Here is an 18,281-nt window from a genome sequence, read left to right on the forward strand (position 1 = left end):
GCTTAAATAAGGCTGTTCCCCGCTTAATCTGGTCAAACCCGCAGTCGGGAACCGTATACGCAGGCGTGCCGCGGGCCGGTTCCTGACATAATTGGCTGGCAGTGGTGGGATCGTTTAGTACATTAGTACGCAGTTTAGCTCGCTATTCTGAGTACTAAAGGCTGGAAGCTTGCTAGAAGTAACTAGCCTACAGAAGTCTACTCAGTGCAGAATCTATATACTTTTTTTTTTTTTGTTCAAAGATACACACTTGGTGTTTGCTTTCCCTCCCCCCCCCCTTTTTTTTTCTTTTTATTTTTTGCAACACGATGGCTCAGAAAGCATCCAGCTATGCAAGGCAAAATAAAGAGATGCTACTCCACCTGTGTGAGCACAAAGGCATCGAGACGGTGAGCGGCCAGACTAAGGAGCAGTTGGTTCGTGCCCTCGAGGAGCATGATGAGGCAGAGCAAGCCCGTGCTTCAACGTCAGCGGATGCAGCTCACGACATGCCAGAGGAGGAATCGCTCCCGCTACAGGATGCGAGTGGAGACGATGTCCTGGATGATCCACCGAACACGGAGATGACATCTCTGGAAGCTGATCTACAGCTACTGAACTCGGCTGATCCTGAACTGCGCCTAAAGCTGATCCTACTGCACCGACAGGCAGAGAAGGAACAAGCGGCACAGCGACTCCAGGCCGAGAGGGAACAAGCTGCACAGCGACACCAGGCCGAGAGGGAAAGTGCTGAACGGCAACACCAGCTGGAGCTGGCTAAACTTCAGCAGCAGAACCGGTCTGCTGGACCCGCAGAACGCGAAGGTGAGCGAGTCCACAGAATCCCCCTGGATAAGTTCCCCGCTATGGACAAGGACTCTGACATAGACACTTTCCTACAGGGGTTTGAAAGGACTTGTCGGCAGTATGGGGTGCCCCGTGAGCAGTGGGCAAGATACCTTACACCAGGGCTGAGAGGCAAGGCCCTGGAGGCGTTTGTGAGTCTCCCCCAGGAGGAAGAAACAGACTTTGAGGCAATTAAGAAAGCCATCATTGCACGATACCACCTCACGCCAGAGGTGTATCGAAAACGTTTCAGGACAGTGCAGCGAGGTCCTAATGACAGTTACCTGGATCACGCGTGCAACCTGCGCACTGCCTTCCAGCAGTGGCTAAAAGGACTGTCAGTTGAAACCTTGGATGCCCTGAAGGAGCTGATGATAAAAGACCAGTTCCTACACACCTGTCCTGTTGAGGTCCGGCTGTTTGTGCTGGATCGAGAACCAAAGACAGTGGATGAGGCTGCGGGAATGGCCGATGCCTACACCGCCCATAGAGCACCTGAGTCCCGGAGGTCTACTACACCCAGCTGGAGAGGAGAACAGATGGCTAAACCGGTGTCACCCAGCACCCAGAGGAGGCAAGCACCGCTGTCTCCTGGAGTCAGGCAACCAACCACTGACACTCGGAAATGCTTTGTATGTGACAGGGTGGGTCATATCAGCACGACGTGCCCAGAAAAGAAGAAGGAAGCCCCAAACTCTGGCGGGGCCCGGAATGCGTTGTGTGCCACCAGGAATGCAGGTAGCTATGCAGAGAATCTGCAACCTGTCACGGTTGGGGATACGGTTACCACCGGTCTAAGAGACACTGGAGCAGAGGTGACTCTAGTGCACCCCCAGCTTGTGAACCCTGAGGAGTACATTCCTGGCAAGACTATGGCTGTCAAAGGAGTTGGGGGTGTCACCCCCGCCATACCCACCGCCTTGGTCCACCTGGATTGGGGGGCCGGCAGCGGAATGAAAGAAGTGGGGGTAACGGATGCCATCCCCACGAACGTTTTGTTGGGTACTGACCTGGGACGGTTAGTGGCCCGGTATGAGCCTACTCCACACCCCATGGGGCCTGCACCCCCAGCAGAAGTTCAGGACTCTTGCAAGGTACTGTGTGATAATGCTGTGCAAGCGGGGAGTGCTGGTGAGGCCCCAGGGGCTACGGACTGTGTACTAGGAGCCAGCCCTAGTGAGTCTCCAGTGCCCAGGCCTGGAGTGGGACATGTTGATCCGGAGAATGCAGAAACTGATGATGTCCTTTATGACGCATGGACTATCGAGGCGATCGATGCAAGAACTAGTGATGCTACTTGTGAAGTGCTGGGTAGCACTGGGTATAATGCAGCAGATAATGTTGATGTGGAATGTAATGTTCTAAATGTCAATATGTGTAAGATGGATAATGCTGATGTCATATGTGTTGTGCTACATAATGCTGTGTGTCAGGTGGACACTCCGTCGGCTGCAGGAGTAACCAGCCGGGCTCGCTGGGCTGCAGCAGATGGATTGCCCACTGAAGGGGCAGACGGCACCAGGCCAGATCTTTCCCCTTCAGATGTTTTTAAGACCAAATGTGATGTGATTCATGATGTGTATAATGTGGGCACTCCCTCAGCTGCAGTGGTAACCCGCAGTGCTAGCGGGTCTACAGCAGAGGGACTGTCCACCGAAGTGGCAAATGTTGCTGGGTCAGCCACATCCAATTCGGAACCTGGCCCGGAGGGCCCAGGAGCCTCTCCGTTTGCAGCCTTCCTGGAATGTGTGACAGGCAGCACTGAGCTCTCTGGGGCGGTTCGATTTGACAGCAGCCTGGAAGAGCTCAGGGGGCTAGCCAGCAGGTCACCAGCTGGGAGGGGCGGGCTGAGAGGGTCCTGGGAAGTTATTCCCTCTGAGCTGTCTGAAGTGGAGGAGACAGACCGGCAGATAATCGTTCCCCAAAGGGACCGAGAGATAGGTCCTGCCACTATAGAGAGAGTGCGTGTAGCGACTGTGGGGACCCTTCCCCAGATGCAGCACTGTCTTTATGGTCACAAATTCACGGTCGTCACTGACACGCATTCCCCTGGTTGGTTACGTCAGGTTGCCAAGGGCAACGACACATTGCAGCAACCTGACCTGGCTTTCCAGTCGTGTAGCTTGGAGCTAACTGACAGGTGGGGAACCCTCCTGAGGATGCTAAAGGGTTTCCCCACCCGGCCAGGCCGTCAATGTAGGCTTTGGCAGGATGATTCGTTAGAATCACCTGCCAGCGCTATCGGGAAGGGGAGCAATCATGGGAATGCTGATGGGCTGTCCCGTCAAGCAGAACCAACAGTGTAGGTGCAGGCAGGATGATCTGGGAAGATCATCTGCCTTGCACCAAGTTAACGGCGGAGGTGTGGAGATATATTGAGGTGCTGATGATATTAAGGATAACAGGAACATATTTCCTTCATTTTTTGACTGTAACATATGGGATTGTCTGTTAGCCAGTCTTCCTGGAATTCCGTATAAAGTGTAAATTACCTATCATTGTCTGCTTCTAATGAGGAAACCCTTAATTAGACAGTTGCTGTGAAGCCTATACAGGTGGTCAGACCATGTTGTCTGAATAATGCCTCAGATGTGTATTGGGCTTGGGAGTAATTGGTCACCTGGCCAGAGTAAACTGAAGTCTGTCTAATGTAATTCTGTATGTAGATGTCCATTACCTCTGCCCCATTGTCCAGCAGGGGAAACTGTGTCTACTGCTAATTACCTGCCAATTGAGGAAGAATAGGCTGGTCGGCATGGCTTTTGAGTCTGGTGTCAGCCATTGGGACAAGGCAAGCCTGCTAGAGTCTTGGGGGCAGGGGGAAGCTGACACCTGAATGTTTGAAATGTATTTGACAGCCTACTGGAAATTATTGAAGAGGTGAAGTCCTTTTGATACCATTTTCTACCTGTGGAAATTGAATTATTGGTGGAGTTGAAAAGCCTCATTTAACAATCTCTTGATGTAAAGACATTGTAACCTGGGGAAATTGGGCTAAGGAAGTCTTTTGTTGGGTGTGTGGACTATAGTGGATGTTGGATCTCTGGAAATCCAATTATGACTGAGGATGTAATTAAATCCAGCTTCCCCCCCGTCCACACAGGCTTACAGCCTCGAGGCGAATATTTCATTATAAAAACCAGGGGACAGCTACCTCAAATTAGTTCTCTTCTGACGGTAGTGGCAGCCGGTCTCCTGGCCCAAGCTAGTGAACTCCTGGTCTAGCCAGACTGTGTCCGTCCACACCAAAGTCCACGATTCTTCTATCGGGATCCCTTTATTTTGGTAAGCAAAATCGCTTTGTGTGTTATCTTTGTACATTTTATCTTGTAACTATTTTTACTTGTTTTTTTTGTAATCTCTTTGTATATCTTCAGTTTTGCACTGTTCTATGTTTTTCTAGAATATTAAATTATTATTTAATAAGTTTGACTTCTGCCGTACTAAACTAACCCTCATAGCCTAGAAGAGACTGAAGTGTAACCGTGTATAAGTTCATGCCTAATTGTACGCTTGAGCAACACTACCGTAGAAAATTGTAATTGCATTGTGTGTGGGGGCGTTTGTCATACGTTGGCCTAAGCGCGCAGCTGACCCAACGTACGAACAACGCCAGTGCGAGTAGCTAACAGTATCGTTCGGAACGACTGTTAGTGGGTCTTTGCTTCACGACAGTGTAAGATTGCAACTGTGTGTGTGTGTGGGTGCGTGGCGTTCCCGTATTTGGCCTAAGCGCAAAGCTGACCCAAATACGAAAACGCGGAGTGCGCGCTGAGGACTCGACAGCAGAGTGGAAGTGTCTAGCAACGCTAGTGGTGGCAGTGAGAGGTGTTTTGAGGGGTTCCAGCCTTGTTTGTAGCTTAAATAAGGCTGTTCCCCGCTTAATCTGGTCAAACCCGCAGTCGGGAACCGTATACGCAGGCGTGCCGCGGGCCGGTTCCTGACAACGCCAATTGGCATTAGGCGGTCCTGGGGCTGCATGAGGCGGTCTTTAGGTAGTTAAGAGACAGAGCCTTGTTGTATCAAAGTTTCTGGCTGAACTTGATAGATGGATGTATATTTTCAACTAATCTATGTAACCTTGTAATAAGCATCCGTTTCACACTACACAAACCCTGTTTGTAGTTGTTTAGAGACACTTTTTCTATTTCTCTGTATCACTAACCTGGACCTTTTTCAAAGCACTTTGGAGTGCACCGAACAATTGCTGTAACATCATCAGTCTCATCAGTGAGAGTAAATTAACAATCAAATATGTTATTGGGTTGTGGGAGGAAGTCATTGTCCAGAGATAACCCATGCAGACAAAAAGAAGAACATGAATATTCCACGCATAAGGCATGGATTTTAAGTTGGGATGCTATAGGATTGGGATGCAAAATGAGAATGCTTATCTGCTGTCTATAAAACTGGCATTGGCTGCTTCAGGAGGATGTAGTATGAATACAGAGGTGCCAGAAGGATAAAAAGATCTAAAACATCTAAAAGTGAGGAGGTAGTGGTGGACTTACCTCCTCCTGGCAGACACACGAAAATGCCAATCAATTTTCAGCAAAACAATTTATTTACATACTCCAGTAAAATACAACGCGTTTCACTGGAGTGACCCGCTTCCTCAGGCAATAAGATGGAGCATATACAAAAACAGGTTTGGTACTATGCCAAGCGCCTCTGGAGGATATTCATTCAGCTGTTGTGCACAAGTCAGTATCAAAAACTATATATACATATGTTATATCAATGCTATTACTGCTATAAGCAATAACTTCAAATACAATGTAAATAGTAAACTATTAAGAAAATCAATATTCAAGTCAAATATTAATTCTGGTAAAGCAGGAAAAGCAGCATTTGGAAAGTACATTCACAATTATTGATTCACACAGCCTTATGAGCCTCAGGGAATTTGGTTTGCGCTTACAGGCGAGTATAAGTACTGTGAAAGCTCTAGCGCCCTGTTCAGTAATGTGAGCCTAAAGGTAGGCATGCACTGTGCAATGAAAACCTAATCAAGCAAACAACTGCAGGTGCTAAATGGCTTTCTCTGTCCCTTCTGCATTGCTCCATGCCTTGATTATGACCTAGTCTTCCTGTTCCTGTCCCTAACTTCTCTCCTGGTTTCTGGCTCTGGCTTGTCCTGATTTCCTCCATCTAAATTTGGAGTTATCTGGCTTCACTCAGTGTTTATCCTTGGTTTCAAATACTGCCATGGCTGAGATTGGTTCTCTGGCTTTGATGGCAACTTGGAACTTTTTCTGTCTCTTCTGCATTGCTCCTTGCCTTGATTATGACCTAGCCTTCCTGTTCTGTTCCTGTCCCTGCTGTCCCTAACTTCTCTCCTGGTACCTGGCTCTGGCTTGTCCTGATTTCCTGCCTCTGAATTTTGTCTTTTCCTGCTTCACTCAGTGTTTATCCTCTGGTTTAAAATACTGCCATGGCTGATAATGGTTCTCTGGCTTTTGATGGCAACGTGGATATTAATTCACTATCCCGCAAGCGATCTGGTGCCTTGTTAGTGATCTAACTCTGCTACATAAGAACTTCAGTGTAGAAAAGTAAGGTGTAAGCTCAAGATGCTGATTTTACTATTGCTTTCATATTCTCAAGACTGGTGGAACAAACCTTTCAATCCAGAGAGCAGAGAATACAGTTCATATATATCTTTCATCTTTGCATTTAGCAGTATGAATCTGGAATTCAGCTTAATCTCCTAGGGCAGGGGTTCTCAAACTGCTGCGCCTTGAGCACTTGCCAGGGGTGCCTCGGCGTTCATCCACATCCTTTAGGAGGTGCTGCTGAATAAGGTTCATAACAGCAATTCATTAGTTATTTTTGCTGAGGGGTGCCTTAAAAAAAATTCATTTGTCTTTTAATTGTGAGCTATATACAGATCATACATTCTGATCCCTGATGCCGGTTCTGGCCCAGTTTTGAAACCTGAGTTCTGACCACTGTTTTGCTACTATTAAAAGGTAGATGGAAGAGTTTCTCTTTCTGAAACACCCCTCATTATTGAGATGAATTATTATTATTATAATGTTTATAATCATATAATAAGAGATAATAAGCCCTGGCATCCACCAAGAGTTCTCCGTGAACTTATTTTGCATGTGTTGCAGCTGCCCCAGATCATTGTAGAAAATGTTTGCTAATCCTTCTAGTAAATGTTTCTAATCCTTCTAGTAAATGTTTCTTGAAGACATTTGCAAGCAATTACAGGTGATTAATGAATTCTAATTTCTGAAACACCAGTGTTTAAACTGGGATTTTCCATTTGTTACTGAGTCCTTTAGTGGTGGTGTTTAGCATAGATGCTTCTTTCTTACCATCTCTGTGCATGTAGTTTGTAACAGTACACTAACACCAATAATACAGGATGAATTAAGCTTTTGAACAGTGTCTGTTTTCATGATAAGGATTGTCCTGCTTTTTGAAGAAATAAAGGCAGTTCCTCTCCTGTAACAAAACAACCGGGTTGTTGCCAGGATATAGTGTTTCAAGCTCAACTAGTTTGTAAATACTAGTCTGCTTCAGCATGTAAGTAGCTGGGGAGAGATAAGCACTTTCCTGCTGATTTACTGTAAGCTTATTCCAGAAACATCTACGCTCTACGCAAAGACAGAGTGAAAGCCAAGGACTTCTGCATTTTGCAACCTCATGTCAGCAGTCTGTCAAAAACTGATTTTGTTGAAATCATCCTATTTGTTTTTGGAGAAGGAAAGTAATGAAAAGCAAGCTGGTGGGTCCCTGGTGGGTTGCTTAATTTGCCTTTGTTCAGAACAGTTTTCCATTAGTCCCTCAGATCACCTTAAAGTGAACCAGAACTCTTGTACATGACAGAAGGAAAGCAGAGAGAAATGCAGCCTGTATGCATCTGGAGAGTTTAGCCTGTCTAATTGCCCCTCATTTGTGTATAACCACAAATTGTAATCTGATCTTTCCTGTGTCACATGATTTCCTATGGCAGAGATGGCAGATAAGCCCATTTGAAAGCACAGGCTGTAAACAATATGTCAGCTTTCATGAATCAGGAAGTAGAAACAGTGCAGATTTATTTTAGGATTTGTATCAGCTGTAACAAAAAAAATGTTTTTTTGCTTAAAGGTTATTATGCTGTTGTGAAGCTTTTAGAGCAGAGAGGACTTCTGAGTTCAGGTTCGCTCAAGACAAACTTTGGCTGCCTTCCTTTTTCTGCCCCATACATATAGTTCATTGGGCATTCTTCCCCCCAAAATGCTTTATTTTATGTACTACCTAATTGCAGGTAAATTAATGTATCCACGCCCCCAGTTCCTTCTGCTGCAAGTGCTCATGGGAGCGCAGCCTGGGGAGGAGGACGCTTTTGCTGAAGCATGCACGAGATTTCAAAGGCAAGGGGAAGAGAGAGGGGGAGAGAGGAGTGGAGTTTTCACAAGCTGAGGGGTGGAGATGCAGAGCAGCTTGCCTGTGTAATGATGACAAGCAGAATATGGCTGCTCTCATTGTATCACAGGAAGAAATAATCATATACCGTTGAAGCTATTTGCAGCTAGATTTACTGTGTAAACCATCTAAACTTTGGATAACATATATAGACAAGTTACCTGTTATAGTTAGTTTTTCATCTCGGATCTGATTTAAAGGACCACTATTTGAAGATAAGGTTAATGGTATGATGGCATTATTATAAGAAAAGCAGCATTTCAGTCAGAGGACAGCCTTCCAGTCAGAGAGATGGATTCCTGTCTCTTATCAGCTCACCACTCACTACTTGCGGCAATGGCATTGGAACAGACCATGTTTAATATAGGTAAACAGAAGACAGATTAACTCCTTTATGTACAGAACATGAAAGAAGCTGGCATTTTTTTGAATACAGACACATAGTGAGGAATGAGTTAAGGCTGGTACACATGTGTAAATTTTCCGCACAAGCAACCCGATGACATGACCGACCACATGATCAAGTTATTGCATGACTTGTATTTGCCATGCACCAGCCAACTGAATGATCAACTCATTTGCATACTGCAAAACAATGGACTGCACAATATGGCCGCATTCAAAACAAGTACATGTCATTCAAACAACTTGTACACACACACAACCAACTGCACAATATCTGCCCAACTGTCGTGAGTCGATCCACTTTTTGGATCAGGCAAACCACAGTCTAGCTCCTTTGTCACATGTTCACATGCCCAACTAGTGTCCAAAAGTTGTATGTGTATATGAGCCTTTACACTTTACAAAAATTGTATTCTTTTACTTAAAATCATAGTTTTGGGGACTTTCTTTAATAACTGCATTATCATAGAAATGCAATGACCAAAAATGCTTTAAAGATTACATTACTAAAACATGTCCTGCTCCTACACACTGCTCCCTCCTCTCCTGGATATCTGGAGTAAGTTTACTTTCCTGTTTCAGACTGTGACCTGCAACACTATAAAGTGCCAATGTGATCTCTGCCCATAGTATGCCCACCTAGTGATTGACAGCCTCTCTAATGGCTGTTTTTCATTAGGGAAATTAAGCTTTGGGACCAAAAATTGCCATGCCTCATGAGGTCACACCTCATACTGCAGTTGGCTATGTTTCTATGGGAAGCGGGGAGGAAAGGGGAGGAGGGAAAGAGACTGTAGGCCATGTACAATGCAGTCTAGAGGACTGCTGACAGATGTCATCCAAAACTTTACATCTTTATATTGCAAACGCTAAATGTTTTAGCAATATGTTTTCAAATGGAGATTTAGTAGTGCAAATGCATGTGCTTGAACTAGGCTTTGAACAATAACCACAAGCAATTTGTTACTATGTAAAACCTTAAAAGTAGCCCCACATACAGTTACTATTCCGTCAGTGAGTTGGGTGCAGGGAGAGCTGAATAACGGCTCTCCCTGCTGCTGCTAAAGTACCCGGTGGCATTAAATACTATTCCTCCTCCGAGTCGTCGCAACTCAGAGGGAGATGTAATTCAGGGTCCGGCGATCGCTGTGCTGGAACCTCAAATTAGTGTTTCGGCCCAGCACAGCATAACATTGCTGTTATGAGGCGCCCAGCGTTAAGCTCCGTGTGCCAAAACTAACTGCTTCGATAACAAGGAGAGATGAAAAAAAAAGAAAAGCCCGATTTTATACAACTAAATCACCAAGCTTTGTCTATACTTGCTGGTCTGCATCTTCATTGGATACTTAATAATTAATTAACAAAACGCTACAGTACACTAACATTAAATTACTTACTGATTGCAGTGTCAGTCTTTAAGCACTTCTGCCACATTTTGATCTTTCATCAGATCCTCTTCCAAACGATAAAACTGCCTTTTTTTCGGATTCCTGGTGTTTAGGAGGGATGTTGATATTAAAAAACAAAAAAAAAAGACATTGCTTGACACGACTTTGGATTTTGCAGCTGAATTCTCCTGTGCCATATTCATCAGTAGAGTTTGATAGAGGATCAGAGAGATCTGGAACAGGCTGATGCAGCTGCACTACTCTTACGTTAATTGAACACATAATGTGAACTTTATGCTAGCACAGTTCCAAATTACTATAAAGGAGTGATTTGTTCTTGTTATCAGGGCTGATCATAGCCGTTTGCACTACAGATTTGCATCACTGTATTAATGATATCATCATATTACACCCAGGGAGTTCCTGTTACATTACATTCTGCTACAAGGTGGAGTGATCTCCCAATCCTTCAAACACCCAATACAGTATGTCTCCATCTTGTCATCCTAAAGCACCTAAATCAAAAATTTCAAATTCACCAGCCTTTTAAATGCTACTTTACAAATAAGAAACAGGGCCACTAAACACTAAGTCCACCACTTAGATTCTCTTCTGCGGCTTGTCCATGGCTGGACACTAAAGTTTTCATTTTAGAAGCTGGGACAGATCCACTCATACATAAAGCAATATTCAGTAAAAAAAAATAAAAATAAAAAAGGAAATTGCAGAATATGTGTGTAAGCATTGATCTCATTTTTGGGCTGGTTCAAACTGCATCCGTTCTGAACAAACAGAGCACATAGGAGGAACAAAATTACTTCTTGTATGCATTTGCTTTGTAGATTTAGCAGCTTATAGTTTCTCCTTTTAATTTGATTGAATGAGAAGTAAATGCCTTTTCTCCAAAAATGCATCACTAGTGAGAAAAGGTTTACACGGTTTATCTAACAATACATCTGAAGAAACCCCAACAGATCGAAATGCATAATGTGACTGCTGTACTGTAGTGCACTTATGTCCACCCATGTCTTTGACCAAGCCTGCTGAAGAATCCACTATATTCTGAGCCGTCAGCCTGAGGGTCTCCCAGTCCCAGGTGGTACGCAGGTTAGCTCAGAGTAAGCACCGAGTCCATGCTATATGGCATGGTTATACACAAAGATGGCGTATGCAATGAAGGCATTCATGGTATAGACTGAGGCTTGAATGTTGAAGTTGCTAAATGGCAGTGAACATGAAAAGGCCAACTGGTAATTGATGGCTAACTTTGGGTGATCAGTCTGATCTCATACTGAACTGTGGGTCTGAAGTGAACTTTTGCATGCTAAATATATAATATATAATTGAACAATCCCTCCCATGGAACATAATGGATTCTCAAAGTTCTCCCACCACAACTACCCTGAATCCTGCCATATGATTTGTATTCACAAGGCACCAAACCACAGTAACATGGAGAAGACTTTGGACAGACAGAGACTAAAGGTGGCCACTAACTGTCCAATTTCTAGCAAAAAATTGTTAGAGCGATCAGAAATTCTGATCGGATTGGTTGTAAAGAACCTCCGGTGATGGACACAATCGATTATGAACGAGTGAAAAAATGTCGTCCGAATTAATTTTCATCGAACCAAAATTTGGATTTTCTTATTGGTTGTGATAGATAGGAAGCAAAGATTGGTACGTTGATGGTGTAGTGAACGATGTATTACAATATTTCACTTCCGATCAGAATTTCTGATCGCTCGAACGATTTTTCGCTAGAAATTGGATCATTAGTGGCCACCTTTAGAATGCAAAAAATGGCACAGTTAGTGAGACATGTATAGGTGGCATAGATGTAAAGTTGTGCTTACGTTGCATTGTTTCATGTGGCTGAAATTAGCAGTGATGTGGGAGATATCCCTGGGAACCACACCTCATCCATCATTCAATGGCAGCTTCAAATGTGAGCATATATGATATGATTTTAGAAATGCTTTTCTGAATGAAAGAGCAGTGTGATTTGTATGCCAATCCAATCAAAACTGGGAAAATATGCAATTCTACATCCTATAGTTTATACATGCAATATAAAATGTACATGCTCAGCAGCAGTCCAATTCATATAAAAGTAATATCAACAAGATCTAAAAGGAAACATAATTCAGATCAGTACTGGAGTGTGTGGCATGAACATATGCCACCTAGATCTGATCTAGGTCTATGGAAGCTAGGATCAGCCAGAATTAGGCAGAGGTGACACAGTCCTTATTCTCAGCATAGTGACAGGCGCCATGGGGGGTGGACATAGGCTGAAGTGGTTAAATATGAACAAGCATAACTGGATGTGTGTACACGTCCAGTGTAGTTGTGGAGGGTGCACCACCAGTTTGTTACTAAATGAGGCACATGTGGTGTCATTTTAACCAGGTTGTAGAATACATTTTGGTGTGTTTTAAAGCTTGGACCCACATCACATAAGAAATAGGTACGAACAAACTCAATCTAACATAAAAATTAATTTTCTAAATTATAATCAAACTTGGGAAATTATTAGTAAAACTACACAAGACATATGGGGTAACATTTTAACCATGATAAGTAGTAGAATAGATATTAGTGTGTTTTAGGGTTGAGGCCCATGTCTTGTGTATTCTTTTTAGTAACAAACTGAATCAAAAGCAATACAATATTTTGTATATTCTGTACCAAAACCAAGACAATACATAGATCATTTAGCTGTGATAAGTAGTAATAAAGTTATTGGCGAATGAATGGGAACAGCACTGATATGTGAAAATTGCTGTCATCCTGAATGGTTTAATATGTTGCCTGCACGCAGTGCGTGTAAGTAGAAGCAAGTAGGAAGTCTTGGAAAGCAAGCAGGCAGCCATAGCCAGGAGGAGAAATCAGGTGTCAAGTAGCAGCACACACACAGTGACATTATTGGGATGAACACTTGCAGACTATTTGTGTTAGAAACACAACCTGCTTAATTATATTACTGCGGGACAGATACTGCTTAATTAGGTTATTAAGAGACACCTGCAGCTTAATTATGTTATTGGGGGATATCTGGTGCATAATTATGGTACTGGGAGACGCTGCTTAATCATGTTATTGGCAGACACCTGCAGCCTGATTCTTTTATCACCTGCTGCCCTTCACTCGATAGATATACTGATGTTATTGGTGGAAATCTGGTCAGATCTTGCCACTACATGCTTTCAGAGTTAGCAACAATTGTGGGTATGTGTGGTTTAAGGACCCAGAGCAGATTCCCTGCCTAAAGCACTGATTTGCTTTATAACACATTTGGAACTTGCAACCATACATAGAATTAAGGGATGAGGAAGGCACCCCAGCAGAGGTGCCATCTACTGTTTTGAAGGACATAGGACTCATTGAGCAAAAACCCACATTAGACATGCAAGGTAAAGCTGAATCAAGGTTGAAAAAAGCAGTACCATAGCAAAATAGCTTTTATTCTTCTTATTATTAATGTTTACCATGTTTTGAACCCCCCCCCCCCCCCCCCCCACACACACACACACACACACACCACCACCACCACCACCGCCAGTTTAATTTCATCCATACAAATGTGTGTTTATCTCACACACCAAGAAAAAATCCCTCCACCCTGTGTCCCCTGCTGTAGTGCCATGTGCTTATAAACATCCTGTTGGTCCTGTATTTCCTGCTGTGTGTTCTTGTTGCTCCTGGTCACAAATGCAATAAGCGTCTCTGTCTCTGTCCAACCTCCTGCCAGGGATCGTATCACTTGGCTGCTGGTGCTTACCTCCTGTGGTCCACCACTCCACAAGTTTGCGATCAAATCAAATAAAACAAAAGAAGTACTCTTGCTTGGCATTATACCATATACTGTACACTATAACACACAAGCAAGATTGCTTTCCTTGTTTCATTTGATTTGATGATCCTGGTCACCTGTCCTACCATTCCCTCTGTGTGGTACTCACCTCTCTTTCCTGTCCTATCATCCCCAATGAGTTCTATCCCTTAATCTTCTAATCTGTGAGCATTTCCTGACAACTAACACCTTTCCTAACATGAACATTGTCTAATATCCCCCAACACAATTCCTATTTCACTCATCTCACCTAATATTTATTGACTATGCATTGGGATGTACAACTTGGACTGGGCGTAATGTAATCTAAAGACAGCCCTAAGCCGCCCTATGGCTGATGCCATTGGCAGTTGATGAGTAATGTTATTGACTTACCTGTCAGTGGTTTTAATGCATAGGCTAAAGTTTATTTTTCCGGTTTACTGTAAAAACGCCCCTCTCAATATTGCATGCTCACATTTTTGTCTTACCTTGAATGTAGTCACATGCCTTATGTGACCTTGGCTGTTAAACTAGTTAATAAACTGGTTAAAAAGATGTAACATTTTCTCTGGTACATCAAAGAATTTACAATGGATTAATGAGTAATTAACCTGACATCATTATAACATTTTTAAAAGGAAATTCAAATCTCAATGTCTTTGTTCATGTGTTATATTTTATCATCGTAACCAAAAGATAAGATCATCTGTATGGGCAAATGAAAATGAAATAAAATACACAATGGCATTAAGACAGCAACCACGTCTGTATTGAAATGTCATTGGACTATAATAAATAAAATGCATTTAATTTTATAATAATAAATAAATACATAAATGTATAAATTGTATTCATCTATTTAAAAATGTTATATTAAGCTAAACTTTACATCCAACCTGATTTAGTTCTTTGTTATTTTTTTTAAATGGTAATATAAAAGAATAGTACTAAGACCAGTGTCATCTGAATAAGAAACTAAACTATGTCTTTCATGCATGAATTCTGCATGGCTTGCACAGATGAAGGTGCACAGGGCATGTCTTTTGTCCAAATATTTTTGTGCTAGTTGGAGTCCCACTTTTTAATTTCCGAAAGTTGGGAAGCATGTTTTAATACATGGAAAAAGCATAAAATGAATTATACAGCTTTAAATAAAACTGTGATTACAGTTCTATACAGTACAAATAAGCGTATGTTCCTAGAAGCTACAGAAACTTTGGCATCATACATTCAGAGCAGCTCCTATCATCCATTAAAGAGACACTGAAGCGAAAAAAAATATATGATATAATGAATTGGTTGTGTACTATGAATAATTACTAGAAGATTAGCAGCAAAGAAAATATTCTCATATTTTTATTTTCAGGTATATAGTGTTTTTTTCTAACATTGCATCATTCTCTAATATGTGCAGATTACACAACACTCAGCATTCAAAATGATTCTTACAGAGCAGTCTGTGAACTAATGACCTCTCCTCTGGCAGAGGAAAAGTAAAAAATTAACTAACAGTTGAGATAATAAAAGTCAGAAAACAGCCCTCTCCACGACTTTGAAAGTCGTAGAGCTTAATGGATTTTTTGTATAGAGATAACAACTGGAGTTTCTTAAATCTTCCTGTACTGGAAACAATTAGACTGATGTATCTGATCTTAATGTTTTGTTTCTTAGCTGTACTACACATACAAATCATAATATCATAATTTTTTTTACGCTTCAGTGTCTTTTTAAGGGGCAGTTTTGCGTAGGGAAATGAGCTTTCCATTCACCGTAATAGTGAGTCACAATTCCTACACACAGTCTGTGCCCTCTAGTGGCCAGAAGGAGTGACTGGGAGAAATGGAAGAAGTATTATTTTGGTTAATAGGTTGGTTCTGTAATTTTTTAGTTGGTTTTGCTAATGACCTTATCTTGTTCAGAAGGACGGTTGCCAGTGATTGTCACTATTGTTTACCGCTGGTGATACACCGCATTGTAATTGAGATGTATGGGCGCATGCATCACGAGTTGTTTACCATCGTTTGCAGTTGATTGTGCAAGTGGCGCGGCAATCAAGTTTTCACGGATGCTACACGCTGCTTCTGTTGTCAGTGGCATTTGCGGTTACATTCTATCCCCCTAGGGCTCTAATCATGATGTGATGGCAAAGTATATCAAATGTTTGTTTTTTTGTGGTAGCAGAAAAGTGCTTGGCTGAGAAAAAAAACTAGCTGCCGAGACCTGTCCATCTGAACTGGTCCTAAATGCAAATGTTTAAAATGTGCTTAATGAAATGGGAATTTTAGAAAAAGTGGAACATGAACAGACAAACATAAAATTTGGATAGATAAAATGACTATAAATAACAAACTGGCAAAATGATCCTCCTTATCCCACTATTACCAACATGAGGCAGTTGAGGAGGAACTAGTAGGGAAAACCAACTGGTCTTTTACTGTGCTGCTTGCCTGGTAGAACAGCATTCTATCTTCCAGTCAGACCCCTCCCCTGATCACCCTTATGAGGAAGTTAGCATTTATCTTTTCCTCACTGTTCCCAAGCAGGATGATGATAAGACTGCCAAGCTGCAGTACTGGCTACAAATAGTTAATCTCAGTGTTGCAGAGGGGAGTGTGGGCAAAGTAAAGTGATCAACTTTGTGCTGAAGTGTGAAAGCTGATCACTAGCTAGTGAACACTCACTCTCCTGACAGACACAGTTTTCTCAATAGATCTTACACTCTATATATAACGATACTGCGCACCATAACCTGCCGAGGACAACCACAGTGTCAAAGGTGCAAGAAGGGAATGGGGAACAGTTTGTTAATGATTACTACTATTCAAAGCATCTTTAGAAGTGATTATTACCAGCACAGGACCAATAAAGAGCTAATACTGCGGTGAAGGGAGGGCCCCTCAGGCCAAGGGCCCCAGTGTGGTCGCAACCTCTGCACACCCTATTGCTACGCCACTGACTACACATACAATTCATTATATTATACGTTTATTTTCATTTCAGATTCCCTTTACGTTTTTTTTCTTGATTTATTTGAAACAATGGAGTTTAGGGGTTTGGGATTTTAGGTTGCAGAGCCTTTTTTATTTAATTATAGCCCACAAATTCTATCCCACTGAAGAAGCTCTGTTTGTGCAGGTCTGTCCAGAATAGCTACCATTGATTCTAGGCATTTAAATATCCATCAAAACCTCATTCAAAATAGATTTAGTACCAAAATAATCATGACAGATGAAAAATTGCATTTTACAGATGTAGACAAGCAAATGCATCTTTCATAATTTCAGTAATTTCCTTCCTATTTCTGAAAAGATAAAATATGTGTTAATATTTGGCATCAAATGAAAGCATCATCTGTCCTTTAACCTCCTTGCCGTTCTAAAAAATCCGGCAAGGAGGCAGCGCTGCACTTTTTTTTAATTTTTTTTTTTTTAAATCATGTAGCGAGCCCAGGGCTCGCTACATGATAGCCGCTGGGCGGCGGCATCCCCCCCATCAGAGTATGCAGGGAATCCCGTTGAGAATGGGATTTCCTGCAGGGCTTCCCCGGTCGCCATGGCCATGGCGACCGGGCGGGATGACGTCACCGACGTCATGGACGTCGTGACGTCAGAGGGAATCTCGATCCGCCCCTTAGCGCTGCCTGGCACTGATTGGCCAGGCTGCGCAGGGGTCCGGGGCGGGGGGGGGGGCGGCTCGGCGCGGCGGGTAGCGGCGAATCGGCGGCGAGCGGCGGCGATCGCGTACTACACGCAGCTAGCAAAGTGCTAGCTGCGTGTAGGATAAAAAAAATTATGCAAATCGGTCCAGCGGGGCCTGAGAAATCCTCCTGCGCAGGTTACCCCGAACTGTGTTCGGGATAACCGGCAAGGAGGTTAAAGACAATACGTAATTTGGCTAGGGCTACTACATAACCAAGGTGGAGTTTTCTCTGTTAATACAGCACACTTCAAAAGCCTGGATAGACTGAAAGAGTAGTCAGTCACATGGTGAGAGTGGACTGGGTCAGTGCAGCACTTCAGGATAACCATTTCCACACCCCTGGATGTGGGCTAAAGGCTAGAGCCAATAAATTACTTTTTAAATAAAGCATGCTATTTTTCCCTAGGTTTCACAGAATTTGTCTATAAATTCATTGCTTACATGCTAATAAGTACAAGTAAACGGTATGTATAGACCAGCTCTGAGCAACCAAAAAGGTTATGATGCTAGGTTGTTGAATATACCAGTTTCACAGTCCTGATATTTTATGAACTGGTTTATGCACTTCAGTAAAGAATCCTCAGATCTCCAAAGAGCTGGTCTGCACCCCTATTTGTGCTATATCATGCACCCCTGCCACTCTGCAGTACTCTTCCTAGGAAATAAAAGGTAGAGTATCCTTACTGGCTGCTGCCTCTAATAAT

At 42.9% G+C, this 18,281-nt stretch overlaps 1 protein-coding gene across 1 annotated transcript in view; it reads left to right on the plus strand.

The window, feature by feature from the left end:
- Positions 1-18,281, plus strand: part of CA4 (carbonic anhydrase 4) — a 141,834-nt gene that overhangs the window by 48,294 nt on the left and 75,259 nt on the right. The gene's annotated exons all lie outside the window — the stretch shown is intronic.

This window comes from Hyperolius riggenbachi, chromosome 2, assembly GCF_040937935.1.
Source record: "Hyperolius riggenbachi isolate aHypRig1 chromosome 2, aHypRig1.pri, whole genome shotgun sequence".
Classification (NCBI taxonomy): Eukaryota; Metazoa; Chordata; class Amphibia; order Anura; family Hyperoliidae; genus Hyperolius; species Hyperolius riggenbachi.